Below are 22,250 nucleotides of genomic sequence, written 5' to 3' on the forward strand. Positions count from 1 at the left end.
CCTGGCTTGGACACATCCAGAGTAACTACATGGGGGAGTGGGGTGCAACAAGTATGTCACAATTTGAAATGTTTCTCGCTGATGATGATGGCTCTGACACATTTGTCATACCTCTCAACCTCAGAGCAAGAAATCTGGACAAAGCCTTATATAGAAGTGGGGCAAAGGCCCAAAAATAAGGACAATTTTTAAATATTGCTCTTATAAACTTAGAAAGATAATAGAATAGTAGTAGGTCCTGCATTAGTATGAATTTTCTGAAGGGTATGAAATCTGAAACTCAAATGTCTGTCATTATTTTATAACTTCAGTCTTTAATGATTTGCCACTAATCTTTAATGGTTTGCCACTAGATTGCCAGAAAAACACAATTTTATGAAAAACGGACCAAAAATGTGATGTAAAAATATAAATTTGTCATGCAATACAGCTGGTAACCTGTCAAAGAAGGGACACTTTTTTATTAGTACTGTTATCCAGGGCACTTCTATGGGTTAGGCTTGTAAAGGCCCCAGGGCCATTTGCCTAGTACATACATATGAACCTATGAACCTATGAAAAGGGGACCTCTACATGTTTAATGCCCTGTGAGATTCACTTATATCTGGAGGTTTATATCTGGAATGCACCACTGTGGTAACCAACATCAGATTGTAACCATTTTTTTTTTATATTTAGTTAACCAAAGAAAAAAAGGGTAAAGTTGACAGACCCATCCCATTTCTATTTGACAGTTTACACTGACCAGCTTGGTAAGCCCCACACATCAAATGCTCAACAGTATTAACTGTTTGGCAGCTTATCAACTGAAATAAAGGTAACAAACTTGTCCCACATGGTACTCAAAGTATACTAAACACTTGGTAAGCTCAAATATCGCAAATACCCACAACACAAACACTGTCCAGAATAAAATACACTCTGAGTCTAAAGTGGAATCTCAAACACTGCATGGGGAACTAAAGAATACCAGTTTTAAAATGTGCAAACAATACCTTACAACACCAACTACAAACCTGTAGGTAGACAGCATAATTAAGCTGTGAGAAAATAAAAGCACAGAACTGTTGAAACGTTACTGCGAAACCATCACAAGACCAGAAAAAAATGCTTCAGTTCCCAGACACCGCAAAGAAGGTAATGCATATAAAGTATTTTCAACACATCCACAGCACCTATACTTATCGAGTTTCTAAACCACTGGTACAATTAAAAATTACCTGTAACGAACTCCTGTTATAACCTTTCATCTGACAATTAAGTGCCTTAAATGACAGTAATTTTCATTTGGGAAAGTTAATAATTAATTCCACAAATTTCTTATGCCTGAGGGAAAAAAAAAAAAACTGCAACTACTAATATACACTGCTCAAAACAAAAAGCACAGTTTCATCATCATACAACAAGCGTCCCTCATCATCCCATAATGCCAGTACAAAAGTGTATCTTGTGTGTGTTTAATCAGTAGTTTTCCATTACAAATACTAAGATGCAGACAATCATACCAGAATAAATTCCAGTTCTTAAGAATTACAAAGATTAGCTCAAATAGCTTAATCACTGTGCACCATACAGTAAATGCAACATTTAGCCAGATGCAAAAAATCATATGTTCTACTTCTACTTCTTACTTAGTCAAACACAGATCAACCCAAAAATCATGATTTAAAAAAAAAAGACACACACGATTCATACAAATTCAACTCAACCAACCACTACATTAAAAAGACGTATTTTTTTAACAGGTGGGACTGTACGACTACTCATTTTCAATTTCATCCAGTATACATTTCAAAACAGTGCAGAAACCTGAACAGCAGGAAAAAAAATGAAACTGTGATGTCTCCTCCACTCAATACATCCAGCTTCCATAACTATAAGAAAGGCAACATAATTTTTCCCTTTAGACAAGGCAGGAGAATGCATCATCACATATTTACTGGCCAATTAGCCTGCTGCTACTCGGCAAAGGCCTCCACTTATCTTAGTACTGTACTGACATAACCAAGAAACACATGGAGAAGGCAATCAAGGGGAGGAGGAACCTGAAAGCCAATTTCAAAACTCCATATTCACATAAAACCTGGAGCGACTCATGGTTTTCAGTTTTATTCTATCATTCACTCTACTCTTCAGAAATTAAGCATTTACTGTACTTACTCTCCTCCTGAAGCCATTATAATACCAAAGTTATCAACCTACAAATAATAATCTGGATCAGCAATGCCCCAAATATATAGAAAATAATAAGCTTCCTTAGTGTAAACTCCTTATTCTTCGGCAGGAATATCAGTTCCTAACCGATGCATTCAGCAACTACTAAGCAGTGAACGGAAGATCAGCTACTTCAGCAAAGCACATACTCCAGCCTGCAGACGTTGCAGTCCAGATGTCTTCCATTCTATGTGGTCATCACCAAATAGAATTCTGGGCATTTGACTACAGAGATACCTTCTTACTAATCTGGATTGCTGTTGCAGCAATCTGGATTCCTGTGAGTTCCAGGAATGCCAAGGCATGCACGGATTTCCATGACTCGCAATTTGTTTTTTTTTTCTTTCCACAGCTGGAGGGCTGCAGTCCTGCAGTCCTATAGCATGAGCCACCCCTGCTTCCATGTAAATAGAATGATAGTAGTGTGAACCACAGGCATCACACACAGCTTCTGCAACCTATTATCATTTTCATTGTTTTGATCATTTTTGTTTTTAGTTATTTGCGTTCTCAGAGCAGCTCTTACCTCTTTAACAGCACCTGCAAAAGCTCAATAAAATAAAATAGCTGATCTGCATATTTTAAAGCCAACAGTTTTTAGTACAAGTGCTGACAGACCCTCTCCCACATTCTTATTGAGGTGTCAAAACTATCATTTCAGTCTAAGAGCTGTTAACAGATCACTCTTCCTTCTCTTTCAAAGAACTTTTAACAGACATATAAACTATGCTTCTGTTCACCAATGTCTACTACTTAGCTATTCACCAATGTCAGCAATGGGAATATATGCATTTTATCTGAGCAGCCAAGTGCTCTGGATTGTGCAGAATGCTCCACATTTAACATTGACTTTGCCCCATGTTCCGCTATTTGGCATTGAACAGTGCTGGCTCTATTTTTCTATTTTTGACTGGCTCGTATAGCGCAAAATATGACTATCTGGATTGTGGTATATAAGCCGGTCTAGTCAATGCTTCTATGGGAGCTACTAAGGATGCAAGGAATTCAGCCAATCATGTTCTGCTTCTAGTTTTCTTGCCACTGCAATACCTTCAAGAAAGGTATTGCAGGATACAGACAGTGACAGCTATCATAGGTTCATAGGTTGGTACTAGGTTATCGGCCCTAGGGCCTATACAAGCCTAGCCATAACAATTCCCTGGATATTTCTTCCCACAATATTTACTTCCCTGGACCCCTGTCTAGCAGGGTGACTGACATGATCCCTGGGGTTAATTTCCTATCTCCCATCCAAACATCAAAGTTCCTTTTGAAGAGGGCCAAGGAGGTGCTCTGCTTGACATGTATGGGTGGTCTATTCCAGAGTATGGGGTGTCTGTGGGTCAGGAACCTATCCCTCTAGCATGTTTTGTTCATTGTGATGACAAGGTTTAGATCCCTGGAGCATGTGGCTCTGAGGAATTGGGATTTCTTTAAGTGGAGCATGTCCAACAGCTCAGGGTTTGACATGGCCTTGTATGTTAAGCAGAGATCACCTCTGAGTAGACGATATGCCACAGAGTATAGCTGGAGTTTTTTTAGATGGTCAGCATATGGCATCTGCTTTAGGCCTGAGATTCTTTTAGTGAGGTATTTCTGCGGCCTTTCCAGCTGTTGCAGATGTCTTGTGAGGTACATACCAAATGGGGCGTTATACTCTATAATGGGTCTAATGAGGGATGAGTACAGTGTGACAATGACCTCCTTTTTTTCTGGATGAAAAGCCCTTAGTGATGAGGTGTGCCACATAGAAGGATTTCTTGACTGTTGTGAGAAAGTGGTTATCCAAAGTATCTCATCACATTTTTGATGTTTAGTGTAGTGGAAGGTGTAACTTTGTAGGATGCACACATGCTTTGTAGAAACAGAGACTGAGGAACTGTTACAGATTAGTATGTGTGTCATTCAGCAGTTATCTTTCTTAATGTACCTGTGGGAATGTAACAGCACTACACTGACGCATTGAAGGATCATGCATTTTGAACAGATTTAAATTTGTAAATTTGCAGCCCATTTTCTAACAGTGCAAGTTTGCTTACATACCTTACATGATTGTAATAATAACTTACAACAATCAGAAAACAAGAAACTAAAGTAATCCTGGTACTTACATATTATCACAACCACATTTGTAGCCCCGTGTACTTCCTGATGTTATTGGCAACCGACTTTATAGTGAAGTAAAAAGGGGTGTGTGAAGTCCCAAACAGCTTTGCATCACCTTGTTTCTGAAAGAGGAACTACAATAACGGGCAAATTCCTCTTCCCTGGTAGAGTCGTTTACCACTGTAACTTCATGCAAAATGAAATGAACAGGGAATAACAAGTAATGCAACTGTTAGTACTTCAAGAAGCCCTGATTCTTCCACAGTGCAATCTAATTATTGTGTTTAGTGTTACTGAATGCTCATGTAAGGAAAGTGATTAACAGCCAAATACAAACCATTCAAAGGCATACTCTGTGTTGAGCCAAAGCATGTTATGCAGGCTCGCAGTGCTATACATAACCAAATACAATTTAAAAAGAACATAACACTGCCAGTCCAAAAAATTACCGGTTGCACAGCTATACATGACAAGACACAACTTATACTGCGGTGGTGGTGCTATGGTAGCGTTGTCACCTCACAGTAAGATGTTGTCATGTTCGATTCTCAGCTAAAGCATCTTCTGTGTGGAGACATGTGTGAATGGGCGCACCTTCGTTGAAGGTTGTGCATCAGAGCTGGCAACTCAGCATGTAAAAATCTACTGCCAATCATTAGTGGACCTGAGTTCCGCTGTGGCGACCTATAACCGGGTAAAGCCGAAAGACACAACATCAACATGACAAGACACAACTTAAAAAGAACACATGACTGCACGTCCAAAAAAGTAACCAATTGCACCCCTTACTTCAGCCCTCCATGAAGTTGAAGCAAAATAAAATGGTTAGAAATGTACATGTGAAAAAGCACCTTAATCACAAGCCTGAATAGCTGCTTAGTATGCCTTAACAAACTTTTCCATTCAGTCACGGCGCTAAATGACGGTACCCAGGAATACAAATTTTCTCGTTACTCCTGGTCCTGTTTCAGAAGCAATGAGATAAAAAAGCAATTTGAAGTTTACATATCCCATTTCACTGTAACATCAAGTAGTTTTGGTATGACTTTACTAGTTAGGGTGACTTCCAAATGTGGTGGCGATAATACGTAAGTACCGTAATCTTAATAAAGCATATATTTAAGTATACCACCCTTCACAATGGTTAACCTTATGTGCAGGCAAGTGGGACAGCATTATGGTTTATTAAATCATTAATAGGAAACCCCCAAATATGCATACCTCTCAACTGTCCATATTTTCGCAGAATGTCCAGATTTTTGCCTCACATTTTTGTTTTTTTTCCTTATAAAATTTGTGATTTTCTGGATTTTTGTGGCAAATGAGTGAGGATTGAAGTCAATAAATAATGATAGGCAACTGAGTTTCAGAATTCATATCCTTCAGAAAATTCATGATTAACACAAGACCTTTTATTCTAGCAATTTTCTATGTTTATAAGAGCAATATGTAAAATTTGTCCATATTTTTGGGGCTTTGTCCCCCCATTATTTTTGGCCTTATCCAGATTTTTTTGTGCTAAGAGGTTGAGAGCTATGATATATTTTTACAAGATAATGATTCTTGTAACAGTATAGTGAATACAAAATCATGCTGAATTAGCTATATGCAGTAGTCTTTAAATTTTCCCTTGCTACTCCAAATTTTAGGTAACCATATATATAGTAAGGCATGCCAATGTAAACTTGGAATGGAGTGGCATTGATCACGTCCCTACTGTATACTGGCTGTATAACTGTAAGTATTACATGTGGAGTTACTTCCACTGGCATAGAGGATAATACGCTAATTACAGCCAGGTAACTCCAGTTCACATAGAAGTTCAGGTGCCTGTTAAAGTTGGCATGGGGAGGAGAGGAATAATAATGCTTATGCCTTCTTGCATTTATATAGACAAGGGATGGGGGAGTGCGTGTGCTGATGGGTACACTCCATAGTAGGATCACTTGTGGAGACTGGGGATCATCTGGAGGTACTTGTCTGAAAGGAGGGCAACATTGTCGACTGATTACATCACACAGAAGTGTGGCATGCATCAGAACGGTTCACTGCATGACAATATTGGACATGAATAAGCATGTGCAGGTGTTAGGGTTAAGCAGAACCATCCCTTGTGTCTGCCTGACTGACTGTATCCCTTGGTTTACCTGCCCCAGTGATGGGAAACAAGAGGGCCAGTTGACCATAGGAGAAAGTTTGATACCCAATAGACAGTGGAGGCAACAAAGAAAAAAAATTTTGCTTGGGGAGTTTCAATTTGCCTGCAGTACATGTGGAGGGAACATTCCATACTGACGGTGCTGCTGCTGGGCTGCTGATTGTTGCTGGAGCTATAACTTTGGATTTTTTTTGTTCCTGTCAGATTGTTATTTCAGAAAATGTATATTAATTCATATTCTCTTATTCTGTCAATGACTCAAGATAATAGTGGAAATATTTTAAGTGTGTCTTATTAATTCTGGATGTGTCGGTGATTTTGCTCAGATTTATCAAAGTTCCATGGAAATGGTGCATTTTTGCACAGTGCGAAAATGGGGTGTTCCTCTTTTTGATTCTTAGCCACACATTACTAGGGTCTATGTTTCACACTGGCCTCTTAAGGGGTTGATACCTATGCATTTTATATTGAATGTTGTATCAAAAATATTTCCTTACTATGTAGGTCAAAACAAAAATAAGTGCAACTTTCAATTCTTGAATTTGTGTTAATGACTTTTTTTTTTTTTTGCTTTCCACTGAGGCATGAGTGTCTTTGTGCATGACATTTTCCCTCCTCTGTTGTACCGGTAGCTAAACACTTGACTTCACTGTAGCACACCAACACTTCATCCAAATCTTAATCCTTGACCATGAGAAATTAGTAGTTTTTCTATGTAGTGGACATTGTCGGGTCTTGTAAGATTATGACACTCACTTTTTTCAGTAATGAAATGGTCTTTCATTTTTAATAGTAGATTATGAGTGAGTTCTTAATGAGTGAGCTGTTCACAGGTATCATGCATTTTATACTTCCAAATGTTTTTTTTTTTTACTTGCCATATGTGCCCCACCCGTTAACTGTGGCCCTATTGTACTCCTGCAAGAAAAGGGGCCTGGAACCACCACTGGTTCCCATCTATACACTCTGACACAGAAATCACCGTTTACCTAATCTAGGAACTTCTGTTGCCTGTCTGCATTATCCAACCACCACAGCAACCATTGGTTGACACATCTAAAAAAAATATCCAGTCACTTCCTTCAATGGAAACTCTGCATATATTAATGCCAGTGTGTGGTAGCATATTAAGGTTGCAGCGTTAATTCTTAATAGCTCACACTTGTCTATAGCTGCTGGGACACTCCAAACTCTTCTTCCATTCCCCATTTGTATTTCTCTTGTGAACTCATATTTTAGCATTCTGGTCATTACCTTTTGCCTTAATGTCATAATCAGCATACCATTCTACTTAGTACTACAACCATTAACCAATTTATTTATCTTTAGTTTTTTTATGTGTTCTATTTTTTGTCTTTCATACTAACCTCAAAATCTTAGCTGTCTCTTGTGTTCTTCACAGGGAGGAAGCATCCATGAATGCACAGGCTAACTGATTCCTGCAAGTTCAGGTGCCAGCCTGCTTTTCTGTTCACACACACCCATGCCCAAATAACCACGCCCTTCATTACCTTTATACATGTCTCTCCACTCCTACTTTTATCTATATTCTCGCACTCCCATAAGGAATTCACAGACTCCAATTCCACACCTGTACAGCAAGTGTGTACAAATATGACCTGTCTCTATATATACCTATCATTTCAACAACATCCTAAATCTGCCCCACAAAAAAACTCTAACTCAACATGCATCCACAACACAAGCCACCTTAAATATGCCATCTACTCCGCGCAAGCATTTCACCTTCAAAACACCTGGAATAGATCCCATAAAACCAATACTATTGCATCCTCATTATTCTAATGCAATTGTCCTCCACCAGTAGTTCTAAGGCCCATTCTCAACAGAAATCTGACATGCATGCACACAGCACTCAACCTGCCCACTGTAATTTATAGCACAATGAGTTAAAAGACTCATCATGCCAACCAATTCTGTACTTTTCTCAAATTCCACCACAAATATCTATTAAACATCCGCCTACTCCAGGCCTACTTTTAACCCAGCCAAGACTCCACTCAGCCTTCCACTATCCATCTGCTCTCCAAAGCTTCATATATCCCCCCCAAAACATTGTGGCTCTTAATGCAGGCAGCATGCTGAACTAATTAGGGCAAAATCAAAATTTCTTTGTTATGCAAACCCTGACATCCTTAGTATCTCAGAATTCTGGGTTAAGCAGAAAATCCAAAACTTCAAAGCTCACTTTCCTGGCAAGACATATCTGTTCAGTGCCACACATGGGATAAGTACTTAAGACGCTTGCCAGTACTGGTAAAATAATGCTTGAACATACTCTCTAATACCACTTGTCTTTCCATCAACAATGGCACTAAGAAGAACCCTCATTTAACTATTGCAGAAACCTCTCCCTCTCCTGCCTGTTAAAATTATCCCTAATCAACATATAATGAGCCATACCACATATAAGTCCAGCCTTCTCATTCTGGCAATTAGAATGTTAATCTTCAAAAATCTGCAAATGCAAATATATGAGGTGTCATCTCCAAACACTGATTCACTCAACTAGTCAAGGAAACCATCAGACCAAATTTTCAAACTGCTAATAACTGACTGCTTAATCTAATCATGACAAATAACAGCAACATCTATAACCTAATTATCCTCCCTCAGCATCTGTGATGACTGTCTGGTCATCTTTGTACTTACCTGCATTGAAAAGTTTGAAACCAGCCATTCACTCTTCACCATCCAGTTTGAAACCCAAATAAAAATTGACAGCCTTACAAATAAAGTCTTACAAAATGACTAGACCTTATGCCTAGCTCAACAAGACCACAGCACACTTGCCAACTCAATTACCACCTTCACCTCCTACATCCCCAAAATAGACAATTTCCAAAAAGTTCCAGACTTCTTAAACACCAACAAAATCAATGGTTAACCAAAATCAAAAAGTCCTATATCAACAAAGCATGGGAATTTTTCAAAGCAAAAATATCTCTAGAGCATAGGCACCAGATCATAGTGTTAAGCAATCTCACCAAAAAGCTACCAATAGATATCAAGTCAATTTCATTTGATAGTCACAAACTACTCCCCTACTTTAAAAGAAAAATAATCTAACATTTAGTTAACAGGATAACATAATTCATTCCATTAAGAGACCATATCAACACTTATTGATCATTATCTCCCCAAAACTTTCTGAAAGCATTCTTATTATTCATCACTAATACAACCTCTGTCAACAGCATATATAACAAAACCCCCACTGACATTCACTCACATGTCGATTTTACTTCTAAATAATCAGGCCCAAGGATATAGCTGCCCATCTAATCAGAATATTTGCTCCAGGCTCTTCTCGTCTTGGACAATGTGGACATCTGTGCAGTTATTAAGACATGGTTTAAAGCCACAGATACTATCATGGCAGGGCAAGGCTTCAGTGTTTTCCACACCTTTAGACCAGCAACTGCACAGGCAGGAACTAAAGGTGGAGATGTCTTGATCAACATCAGTAAAAGTATACCTCTATGCTGACTAAACAGGATAACACTCTGGAGCCCTGCTATGCTCAGATTATCATGGGCAATGTTCCATACCATATTCTAGCAAGCTACAGGTCACCCTATATGTGCCATGAAACTCATAGCTCATACTTAGACTTATTGGAGACATTAATCAAATACCATATTCATGGGAGACTGTAATCATTCCTCTATAAACTAGGAATCCTACATGACCCTGAATTTGCATGTGCATAGATTTTTAGACTTTGTAAACACAAACACCCTGGACCAGATAGTGCATACACTCAACAGAGGTCCAAACATATTGGATCTTGTAATCAAAAACATGGGAAAATACTGCACCTCCCTCCATGTTGTGTCCTGTCTGGTAAGGTCAGACCACAAAGTGTTCTTCTTTGAAATAAAAAAAAAAAACTACTATAACCCTAGTAAACTTTGCCTTGGTTGGGAACTACTCCGCAGACAACTACCTTTTATTAAGCAATAAACTGTCAAAATGTCAGCCCCCCCCCAAACCAGATATCACAATAACCTATGCATAATTGTTTGCAGAAGCTCTGTACATCCATGTCACTGAATGCAAATAGATGGCTGTACCTACCTGAAGTGAGGCCAAAACTAACTTAAAAAAACAAACCACCATGGTAAAATCCAAAATTAAACAGGTTGTAAAAGAAAAAAGTCATTGCTAAAATTAGGAAGTGTTACAAAATGATAAATACTCCTTCATCAAACTGAAAAGACAATTAAGAGGACTAATTAAATCCAACAAAGAAAATGTTGAGGTAAAAATAGCATTCCAGGCCAAGAACAACCTTCTGGAGTCATTCAGGGATCAGTCCTTGGACTGCTCCTTTTTGGCATTTACTTCTCAGAAGTCAAGGCCAATGTCAATGGTCTCTGGCTGACAAAATTTGCAGATGATTGCAAATTGGGAGCTATCATTCAATCTCGTACTGACACAAATGTTCTCTATGAGGGGTTGACTCAGACAAACAACTGATGTCAGAGCCATGGACTAAAACTTCAGGACAAGAATACATAATAGCATCCTTTGGGATGTCATCCATCCTTGGTAACTATCATATTGACAACACACCCCTTAGAGATGACCCAGTAGTCATAGACTTAGGGACACAAATAGATAGTAATCTAGTCCCTGATCATCATGTGTCTACAGTGGTGAGGAAATCATGTGTGTCGCACAACTTATAAACAAAGGTATTGCATCTAAGTCTAAGGAAGTCATTGTTCCACTGTATTTGGCATTCATCAGACCTATCTTTGAGCACAATTCCTTCTTTGGTATGTACCTAACCAGGCATATCCAACAACCAGAATGTCCACAGAAGTCCTCATTAAAAGAATACAGGGCATAAGCAAAATGTCCTGTGCAGACTGCCTCAAGGCCCCATCCCTTTAATCTGTCTCCTACAGGCTTTTGATGGGAGATCTATGACTGGCATACAGGGCATTGTCAGACCCCACTCTGATGGACCACCTGCATATTCACAAAACAAACAGCACCAGAAATACCCATTCTAAAAACTTAAACCTTGCTTATGATATAAATAGGACCTGCTAGAGAGACAGGTATGTATCACAGAGGGCTATCCTGTCTATGGAATAGGCTGTCTATCCAAGGGAAGCAAAGTTCCTCCCTAACCCAATTCAAGTGCAACTTGGACACTTGGATGGGGAACTGGAAATTCATCCCTGGTTTGGCATCTATGTCTCTAATAGACACAGGTAACTTGTAAATGGTTTATCTCCCAGGCCCATGCTTACACTTATCAAGGGTATCAGAACTTGTCAGAGATTTGGGATGCATGGCTTGGCTTAAAAAGGCTTTTCTGGTTGTTAGCCTAGTAAACACCTATGAACCTATGAAACTTATTCAGCTATGTCCAAAACATCAAAGGTAGCATAGACCAGCATGCTAAACTCATGATAAAAGGATCAGCAAAACAGAGCCCAAAAAGCAGCAATATTGCATAAACAAATATAAAATTCCTTGTAAACAAGGAGCAAAAGATCCAGGCTGAGAATGTTTCCAAAATAACAGCAAAAAATCCACGAATGTACGTTCAGGTACCAGTTTATTAACAGAGGACACAAGCGCTTTCACAGTTGCTTCTTCAGGTGTAGCTCCTACCATAAAAGCACACACCTTATATACTCTTCCTAAATAGTCTAAATGATCAATTAACAGACTAAAACATTTTAAAAAGATAGTACACATAAAAATACCTAACTAAAATGCATTTATATCACAAGCTACAACATACTTAAAACATTTTAAAAAGATAGTACACATAAAAACATAAATATTACCTAATTGAAATGCATTTATAATTCAAATGGAATAGATAGTGGACAGTAAATTATGTACATATATATATTTATATAAAAATTATATTTATTTATTTAAAATATTTATATAAAAATATATTCATTTATTTAAAAAAAAAAAAAATATATATATATATATATATATATATATATATATATATATATATAAATATTAAACAAGACAAAAATATATTAATGAATGTATTTACATTTGCATTTAAAATTTTTGAACATGTTAAAAATGAATCAAAATTCATCTATTCAATGGTCTATTACGAAGCACAGGCTTAATAGGAATGCATTCATTAAGGCCATGTCCAAAACTGGATCTGAGCCTCACAATCCATTTTGCTTCCGTATCCTCAGTTCTAGCTCTTACATCACCACCCCTGCCATTCTCATATATAAGAGATAAAACTCTAAACTTGAATACATGATCATCTCCCATGGCACTAATATGTTTAGCTAGAGCATTAGTCTTTGACTTCTTCCTAACATGGTACAGATGCTCCCTAATTCTTTCTCTAAGGGTTCTATCAGTTTTGCCTATATAAAAACAATGGCATAACTGACATTGTGCTAGATAAACCACATGTGAACTATCACATGTAGCACCTACCCTAAAATCAGTGCTTCTTCTAGTATCAGGGTGATGGAACAATAAACTCATATCTATAGAGGAACACTGTGGACAATGACCACAAGGTCGTGTACCTTTGAACTTCATAGGTGGTGTTTCATTTTTCACACCACATAACCTCCTATACAAATTCTTCTTATTTTTAAAAGTATACTGTGGTGTGGTACTAATAAGAGAGGATATTGTGGGTTCAGTGGTCAAAATTGGCCAATACCTATTAATAACATCAGTGTATTGCTTGTCATTCCTAGCATAAGTAATACAAACATTAAGTTTTGGTTCATTGTTTGTAATATGTCTGGGAGTATTACTTGAAAAGTATGGTTTTGCTTTGCTAGATCTCATTTGTCTCACCATCTTCTCATTCTTACTAATGCAATTAATGTAGTAGCCACGTTGTTTCAACTCATTACTGGTATTAAGCATCATATGATCATACTCAACTGGATCAACACTTAGCCTAGATGCCCTAAAAAATTGATTGCGAGCTACGTTGTCAAAAACAAAATCCGGATGCATGCTTTGTCGATCAAGCAAATTATTCACCCTACATTCCTTCCTGTACAACCTAGTGCTTACTTTTCCTGTTACATCTATATCTATATATACATCTAGAAAACTGATTCCTGTATAAGAATAATTGAAAGTGAATTTCAGAAAATCTGTGCTATTGTTTAAATAATCTACAAAAAGTTTCAACCCATCAAGGGTACCTTTCCACAAGAAAAAACAATCATCAACAAATCTTCTGAAAATGGTATATATGGTGCATATATACTATTAAATATATTATCTATCTCCCAGGTTGCCATGATCGCATTAGCATAACTATTTGAGCAAGAGCTGCCCATGGCAACCCCATTTCGTTGCCAATAAATCTGGTCATTAAAAATAAATATATTGTTATAAAGCACTAATGCTATCAGTTTCTGTATAACTACAATCTCACTAGCATTAAGCATACCTACTTTCAATAATAACTTCTTCATGAAATCTATACCAGTGTCATTAGGTATAACAGTAAAAAGAGAAACAACATCTAAAGTAACCAAATTAACCTCACCTTCTACATACCCATCATTAGTAAATTCATATAAATCATGTAAAAAGTGCTCAGTATCTTTTAGAACATGACACATAGAATCCAAAACAGGTCTCAGTTTCTTCTCTATATAAATAGAAATAGCTTCAGTGGACCATCCCCTGCCTGACACTATAGGCCTCATGGGTGGTCTAACATTATCCTTGTGTAACTTAGGGAGGCCTTGTATAATAGGTATTACAGGTTTGCAAAATAAGAAGTACTGAAACAATTCATCAGTGATAAGGCACTCAAACTGCATTCTCTTAATTTCAGTAATTATATGTTGAATCATTTGATCTGCAATCAGCTTAGTAATAGGTTGATAAAAACTAATGTTATTAAGCATATCATTCATTAATGAGTCATAATCTGTTTTATCTAAAACAACAATCTGTCCACCTTTATCAGCCGGTCTAATTACCAGGCTGAAATCATTCTCTAATTCATTTAAAGTATGCATTTCATTTTTGTTAAAATTATATTTCTTATTATAGTTAATATTATTAACAAAAACATCATAAAAATCATTAATACATAGTTGCTCAAAGGCACTAACTATAGAGTTCATTTTGGGTATGAAAGTGCTCGGTCTCCTAAAAACAAAATCACACTTATCATGTGTGTTTAAAAACCTTAACTTAAGATTAAAGTTCCTAATAAAAAACTTCAAATCAAATATAGCATCAGTTATAGTCATATCTGAAGTAGGTATAAATGACAAACCTTTAGTTAAAACATTCAATTCAGTGTCAGTAAGCAAACGCTTCGATAAATTAACAACTAAAGTCTTACTTTTTGAAAAGCCTTCTTTATAGTGTAGACATTGCTGGTTTCTTCTTCGTGCTTCCTCTTGTTCCTTGTATTGCTCCTTCCACGTATTTGGTTTTGTTTCCTCTGACCATCTACTCTTCCCACAGAGTTGTCCCGTATTGGTAAAGGAAAATTTAATGCATACTCATTAGAATGTAAACGAGCATTGTCAAGTTCATTAGAATTTGTAGATTTAATGCTGTCATCACTTCTATGGACTTGTGCTGTTACTGTCACTTTTCTCCTAGCTCCTTGCATAGGTACATTCGGAATGGCAGAAGCAGTCGATACAGTGGTTCCTTCTTCAGAAACAATGCATGCTGTATCTGTCTGTTCCAAAAGAGTATCAACAATAGTCTCACTGCGACGAGCGCTGGTAGCCATTTGCGCATACGAACTCACTTCCGGTATTCTCTGGGCTGAGGCTGTCGTTTGCTCTATAGCTATTGGTTCTCGTGGCCACATGAATATGTGGCCCAATGAGAAGTCTAAACGATCTCTCTGCAACTTTTTCAACTTAATTTGAAGTAATTTACGCTTATATGAGTCCACATTATTTAAGGTATCTTGCAAATATTTAAAATTTTAAATGCAAATGTAAATACATTCATTAATATATTTTTGTCTTGTTTAATATTTATATATATATATATATATATATATATATATTTTTTTTTTTAAATAAATGAATATATTTTTATATAAATATTTTAAATAAATAAATATAATTTTTATATAAATACATATATGTACATAATTTACTGTCCACTATCTATTCCATTTGAATTATAAATGCATTTCAATTAGGTAATATTTATGTTTTTATGTGTACTATCTTTTTAAAATGTTTTAAGTATGTTGTAGCTTGTGATATAAATGCATTTTAGTTAGGTATTTTTATGTGTACTATCTTTTTAAAATGTTTTAGTCTGTTAATTGATCATTTAGACTATTTAGGAAGAGTATATAAGGTGTGTGCTTTTATGGTAGGAGCTACACCTGAAGAAGCAACTGTGAAAGCGCTTGTGTCCTCTGTTAATAAACTGGTACCTGAACGTACATTCGTGGATTTTTTGCTGTTATTTTGGAAACATTCTCAGCCTGGATCTTTTGCTCCTTGTTTACAAGGGATTTTATATTTGTTTCTGCAATCATGATAAAAGGAGCCATGTTCATGGACCTGGGAGATATAGCAAATCTTCTGGCTGATAAGTTCATCTTCATCTTTACCCCACCCGACCCCACCAGCTACTCCCCAGGAAATAACCATCTAAAATAACCCCTCCAACTACTAGTAGGGACTAGGTCTTAAAGGTGGTCTCTAACACCAAGAATATATTTTCAATGGATGTCGACAATATCCCAGGATGCCTCCTAAATAGCTTGAAATATAAAATATTAGGGCCACTGGAGTCACTATTCAACTACAGACTCTGAACAGGCATTGTACCATGCTAATGGAGGGCCATAGTGATCATCCCTCTGCACAACTTATGTCCATCAAAGGATCCTAGGAACTACAGACCCATTATTCTGGCTTGTATCATATGCAGATACATGGAAATGATTAACAATAATTCTTACTGAAGTTGGTGCGCCTTGTTTGCTGTGGCATAGACTGGATTCGGGCCTGCTGGATCTAGCTTTGTTTGTGTAACTTGAGCACTAATCCAGGCATTCTCTAAAGTATTCAATTGTATTTATTACTGCTTGGTAGTAACTTAATTAAAGTGTAGCTATCATTCTAAGTATTTTGGATTAAGCACTTGGGCTTCAGACCAGTTGTTTTACATTAGGAAGGTTTGTGGCATGCACTGTGGTGGCAGGACAGGTAGCTTTCATCCTTCTAAGTTGGGAACTGCTGACTGAGAGCCCAGTGCCTGTTATTCTTAAAGTGTATTAGTTCTGGTTTAAGCACTTGGGCTTCAGGCCAGTTATTTTACATTAAGAAGGTTTGTTGTCTGCACTCTTGTGGGAGAAGAGGCTGGACTCTGCCCTTCTGAGCTGGGAATTTCTGGTTAAAGGTTTATAGTGCCTGAATATTTGAACTGTATCTTACTGAAATTGGTACACCTTGTTTGCTGTAGCATAGACTAGATCCAGGCCTGCTGAATCTAGCTTTGTTTATATGCTTGTTGTTTGTTTGCTTGTTATTTCCTGGAATGCTAATTCCACCTAATACGCTTCTCAGCTTCTGTGGATCACTAGTGATATCTGCATTGCTTACTGTACTTATTTCCTTGTTCCACTTGAAAGAAAGTTACTGTTTGTCGTTTTGCATTTAAGTTACCTGTAACACATTGCACTTAAGTTACCTGGCACTTGCTCACTAAAGCAAATACATAAGTCAGCACTAAAAATTAAAAGCACTGCACCCTCACTCCCCACTGGCCCTGGTTTTCAATTATTAAGGAATTCCCAATATTATTCTAGCATGTCCAAAGGTCAGTTGTCAATCTCCTCTCCGGTCCAGCTGGTGAATCTGGGAATCTTGAGGCAATGTTACAACTGCCTCATGTACACAGACAACCCTCTCCTCCTCCCAACAAATTCCAACATATGTGAGAGATGCAACCATATAGCCAAACTGGAGGCTAAGCTCTCTCAACTCAGTACTGGCATAACCAGTCAGGAGGAGAAGGAAACCACACTCACTACAATTCTAGTCTCACATAGACCTACCACGACAGCAAACCAAACACATAATCACACAAAAACATACTCAGAGGCTCTAAAAAAAGATCTGCCGAAGCAGCAGAGACCTCCAAAGCAGACACCCAAGCAGCTGCTACCCCAAAACAAAACACGTGCAACACATATCTCACAAAGCCAGTGTGCCAAACAGTCACAGCCCTTAAGACTAAACAACACACCTGATACACTTGTAATAGGTGACTATTGTCAGGCACACTGACGTCCCACTCACAAGGCTGAACAAGGAGAGGGTCATGGTGAGCAGCCTGTCGGGCACTAGGATCCGCCACATAACACAAGTACTCAGGTCACTCCAAGGCAAGTACAAATATGACTCAGTCATTGTCCATGCTGGTGTGAATGACCTGAGACGTACCTCCCTGGACTACATGAAAAGAGACATAAAGGAGCTCTTTGATCATGTAGCCCAGGCCGGTATGACCCTGACCTTGAGTAGCATCTTACCCTCACCAAGAATGATGCCACAATATGAAGACAAGATGATCAATTTCAACAATTGGCTTAAGTACTGGTGTCATTCAAAGGGGATCAAATGCCTGTCAGCTTGGGATGATATGCTCGACAAGCCACGATGCTTCGCTAGGGATGGCTTGCACCTGTCACCCCTGGGCTTTCGGATATTGGCAAAGGCTCTTGCTATCCCCATAGTGCCTTTTTTAGGCAAGGCTCAAAAGACAAACCCACCTCCATAGGTATCACAAGGGATAAGAAACTAAGAGTAATGCTACTCAACGCCAGAAGTCTAAACCTCAAGATGCACGCACTCAAAACTCTCCTTAGCATGGAGAACATTGATATCTTTGCAGTAACAGAAACCTGGTTCAGGGCTCCCGAGAGCACCCCAGCACTACCAGGTTATACCTCATACCATGCTTTTCGGCCCCAAAACTTGGACTGAACCACAAAAGGAGGGGGAGTATCGATATTCATCAAAGATACCCACACCTCCAGGTTGGTGGCAAAGCACGAAGCATCAGAGACTATCCATGTGCAACTAACAGTGGGTAAAACTGCCTTCCAGTTTATAGCCTGCTACAGACCACCCTCCCAAACCCAGGAACCCCACTCGGCCTTCCTGAGAACACTAGAAAATATGAAGGTCTCTCCAAACACCATTATATTGGGCGACTTCAACTATCCAAACATAGACTGGGAGCATTACTCTAGCTCCAACACCCTAGCCCAAAGGTTCCTAGAATTTATAAACTCAAATGCTGTGGAACAACTTGTTACCACTCCCACAAGAGGGGAAAACATACTGGAACTGATCATCACCAACATGGGGACTCTATGCTCCAGACCAGAAGTGTATCCCTCACTGGTAAGATCAGACCATAAACTAATCTCATTGGATATTCACATCCCGACCCCACCCCCTGCCCAGAAAACCACAGTGAAAAACTTCTCTAAAGCAAATTTCACACTCTTCAAAACTGAGGTGGAATCCTTCAAAGACCCCGGGCCTGTGGAAAATACGGCCCAGACCGCAGAATCCTTTATAAACACATTCTATGAACACCTTCAGGAATGCATGGATCATGCGATCCCAAATAAAACCAAGACCCAATCCTCCAAAGGCAGACGTCCTGTCTGGTGGACCCCAGTCATAAACAAACTATACAATAGAAGGAGGAAGCTACTAAATGATAGAGCAAAATCCCAAAAAGGGAAGGCATCACTGATCAGTATTAGCAAAAAACTACGGGCACACATAAAATTGTCTAAGGCCAGCTTCGAGAGAAAAATTGCACAGGACACTAAGGATAATCACAAGGCTTTCTTTAGTTATGTTAGGAACCTGGGTGGTAATTCCCAGATATGCTCAGAATTAGTCCAAAATGACAAAAAATACACCAAACCCACAGACATTGCCAACATCCTAGCTGACAGGTTCAGCGCAAACTCCCCCCCCCACCAAAAGGGCAAATATCTATCCCAGCAGAGTGCTGCCCCCCTGACATCTCAGATGCTCAGGTAAGAGCCGCCCTCTCCAAAGCAAAAACACAGCATCAATGGGACCAGATGGTGTCCCGGCTGCGTCCTACATGAACTCCAAGAAGAGCTAAACCCAAACATAAAACTACTGTTCAATCTCAGCCTTACTACAGGATATGTGCCCAAAGAGTGGTGTACAGCAACAGTGGTCCCTCTCCATAAAGGTGGTGCCTCAACAGATCCTGGAAACTATCGCCCCATAAGCCTGACTAGCTTGGTCTGCAAAGCTATGGAAAGGATCATCATGGATCTCATAAATAAAGATATTGGGGACCTACAAACACTGGATCCTACCCAGTTCAGCTTTGTTAAGGGCAGATCCTGCCTCTTAAACCTGGTTGATTTCTTGAAACAGTCCCCAAGGCCATTGACGAGGGGAAGGTGGTCCACACAGCCTACCTGAACCTCACAAAAGCCTTCGATACAATACCCCACTCGGGCATTATAGATAAGCTCACCAGCTTAAATATAAACCCCTATGTCACTAGATGGATTGCAAACTGTCTCAAGGACAGAACCCACATGGTTAGAATTGCTGGAGCCATGTCAGACTCCAAACCAGTTACAAGTGGTGTCCCACAAAGCTCAGTCCTGGGGCCTGTCTTGTTTGGTATATATTTCTCAGAGGTACAGGCCAACACGGAAGGACTGTGGCTGACCAAGTTCGCAGATGACTGAAAACTGGGTGCCATAATCGACTCTCCAGCTGACACAAGCATCCTCCAAAAGGGCCTCATAGAAACAGACAACTGGTGCCAGAGCCATGGCCTCAAGCTAAATGCCAAAAAGTGTATAGTCATCCTTTTTGGCAAAAACAAAGTGCCCACAAATTACCACATAGGTGGTAATCCATTAAGTACAGAAGAAGTAATTAGCGACCTGGGGACCCAAGTTGATAGCAATCTCTCATTTGACAACTACGTGGCCCAAGTGGTTAGAAAAACATTTTATATAGCCCACCTAATCATGAAGGGATTCACATCTAGATCAGGGGAGGTCATCGTGCCTCTTTACTCATCCCTCATCAGACCCATAATTGAGTACAATGCCCCTTTTGGGATGTACCTTACCAGACACCTGCAGCAACTGGAAAGACCCCAAAAGTACCTCACCAAGAGGATCAAAGGGCTCAAACAGATGCCATATGCTGCCCGGTTAAAGAAACTCTAGCTCTACTCAGTGGCATACCGCCTGTTCAGAGGTGATCTGTGCCTGACGTATAAAGCCATGTCCAACCCGGAATTAATGGACATGCTGCACCTCAGAAAATCTAAATCCCATCGAGCTACACACTCGAGAGACTTGAACCTCAGCACTGAAATAAATAGGACATGCTGGAGGGACAGATTCATAACCCAGAGGCTCCCTTCACTCTGGAATAAAATCCCAGTCCAGGTTAGGCAGAGTCCCTCATTGACTCTCTTCAAGAGGAATCTTGATGAGTGGATGGGAGATCATAGGTTTACCCCGGGTATCACTTCTGTGTCACTGTTAGACAGAGGCACAGTATACTAACCTCGAAAAAGGGCATAGCAAAATAAATTTAAAATGGGTGGCGAAAGCCAAACACATTCTGGCTAGGCTTATAAATGCCCTAGGGCAGATAGCCTAGTATGAACCTATGAACCTATGAACCTAATAATATAGGAAACCTTCAGATATTGGACCCACTTTTTTTTTTCAAAGGCAGGTCATGGCTACTGATCCTAGTGAACTTCTTTGAGAAGGTCATTAAGGCAATGGATGAGGTCAAACGATCATACTGCCTACCTTGACCTAGCTGATTTATTTGATACAATACTCCACTTGAACATTTTTTACAAACTCAAGGAATTAGGCATAAACCCTTATGCAACCTGCTGGATAGCCAGCTGGCTAACAAAGGTAAGGACTGGGGAGTCTACCTTCACAAAGAGACCAGTTACCAATGAAGTCTTCCAGGGCTCCTTGTTTGGTCCCCTCATCTTTAGCATCTGTTTCTCAGAAGTCAAGGCCAATGTCAAGGTCCTTTGATTTGCCAACTTTACACATGATTGCAAGTTGGGACCAGTCATAGAAACTCCCAAGATATTAATATTTTACAGGAAGGTCTAACAAAGAGAAATGAAAAGTGCCAATGTTGTGGCTTAAAACTCAGTGCCATGAAATGCATAATAGTATCTTTTGGGAGGCCAGCCAACTCTGGAAATTACCTCACCAATAAAAGTAGACACTGTAGTCATGGATTTAGGAACTCATGTAGATAGTAACCTGGCTTTCAACCATTATGCCTAAGGTAGCAAGCAAATCATTCTATGTCACTCAACTTATAAGTGAGGGTATGGCGTCTAAGTCTAGAGAAGACATTGTGACTCAATACTCAACCCTCATCTGACCCATCATTGAGCATAACAATCCTTTGGCATGTTCCTGACAAGGCACATGCAACAACTGAAATGACCAGAGAGGTTTGCACAAAAAGAATACAGGTCATAAGCACAATGCCTTATGCAGATTGCGTCAAAGCCCGGTCTCTGTACTCTGTCTCCTATAGACTGCCAAGAGGTGATTTAACAGCATAAAATCTGCCAGATCCAAGGATTTAAACTTTGCCTGCAATTTAAATAGAAGAGCCAGGTGTATAATTCCAGAGAATTCCCATTCTCTGGAATAGGCTTCCTATCCTTGTGAACCAGA

The sequence above is a fragment of the Protopterus annectens genome, chromosome 1.part1 (genome assembly GCF_019279795.1).
Source record: "Protopterus annectens isolate FY-2018-M chromosome 1.part1, PAN1.0, whole genome shotgun sequence".
Lineage (NCBI taxonomy): Eukaryota > Metazoa > Chordata > Ceratodontiformes > Protopteridae > Protopterus > Protopterus annectens.